The sequence below is a fragment of the Cyprinodon variegatus genome, unplaced genomic scaffold, assembly GCF_000732505.1.
Source record: "Cyprinodon variegatus isolate N-32 unplaced genomic scaffold, C_variegatus-1.0 Scaffold663, whole genome shotgun sequence".
Taxonomy (NCBI): domain Eukaryota; kingdom Metazoa; phylum Chordata; class Actinopteri; order Cyprinodontiformes; family Cyprinodontidae; genus Cyprinodon; species Cyprinodon variegatus.
The window spans coordinates 273,563-275,099 of NW_015151116.1; positions in this window are offsets into that span (position 1 = coordinate 273,563).

Genomic DNA, 1,537 nt, shown 5'->3' on the forward strand with positions numbered 1-1,537 from the left:
AGACTCAGTGATCACCATGAAAATTATTATTATTATTTTTTTTTTTACTGATTACCGTTAAGTTCATTAAATAACTGCGAACGGATTAGTTTTAGGTATAAATAATGAGCCGTTAATTATTCCTTACTGACCGGACTTTTCCTTTAAAAATTCATGCTCATCACCTTCCCAGTGCAGAGAGAATAGAAACTTTAATCCGACCACTGAATTGAATATTTTGCTTAGAAACTGAGCATTTCTGCATGTCTGCATAAAATTACATTAAAAAAGCAAAAATGCTGCACTCCATAAAGTTCTGAAGATCTAAACCTTAAATGTACTTTAAGCAACTCAGTATGTTTTCCTAATCACACTTCACTGATTCTCTTTAAAACGCTGGATGTAAAGCATCCGTACCACACTTCTTACCACGATTCTTAACTTATCAGAAAGTTTCTGTCATTTTGGATAAACAAGTATTTCTGGCCTCATGTGAAAAAATTATTATGCTCCATAAACACTCACCAATTATGACTGCCATTTAGCCTTTGACTTCACTGACTCACAAAGCAGATGGACGACTAACTACAGACCCATTTCAATGCTGCCACGCGTTTTAAAAAGTTTTTTCTAAAATTATCTTCTTTTATTTAAACATAAATAATTTTTTTTTTTATAGAAGTCAATATGGCTTCCTGAAAACTCATAGCACCTATGAGGCTTTAAATTATATACTACCTATAATATTACCTCAGTGTTAGATAATAGTAAATGTAACTAGCATTTATAACACAATGTTAACTTACAAAATTAGATAACTATGGTTTTAAATGTACATCTTATATATGACTCCTAAGCTACATCTGAAACAGATCAGTTTGTTGTTTGAAAATTGTGCAAGGGCGGATTTACAATGCGAAGTACCACAGGGATCCATATTAGGACTGCTAATATTTTTAATCCATATAAATGATTTATCAACCTTCGCAAATTAATTTCAATAATGCTTACAGATGATACAACTTTATATAAAACAATGATTTTAATTCAATTTTGATCCAAAAATTTAGCCTGGTTTATGTGATAATAAATGGTATAAACTGAACAAATTATCTCTGAATGTCATTAAAATGTCACAAGTACAGAGGAATGAAATTTAGTTTGCATCTATCCAGAAGTGCTTTACAGGATATACAGTAAGGAAAATAAGTATTTAAACAACCTGCTACTTTTCGAGTTCTCTCACTTTGAAATCATGGAGGGGTCTGAAATGGGCATCGCAGGTGCATGTCCACTGTGAGAGACATAATTAAATAAGTATTTGAAAACTTGTCTATCAGCTGGAATTCTGATTCTCAAACACCTGTTAGTCTCCCTTCAAAATGTCAACCTCCACTCCATTTCTTATCCTATATTAGATGCACTTGTTTGAGGTTATTAGCTGCATAAAGAAAACTGTCCACTCCATATATACAGGGCAATACCCCATGCAATTCAATTAAGTTTTCAATTCAGTTTATTTATAAAGCGCCAATTCACAACACATTTCATCTGAAGG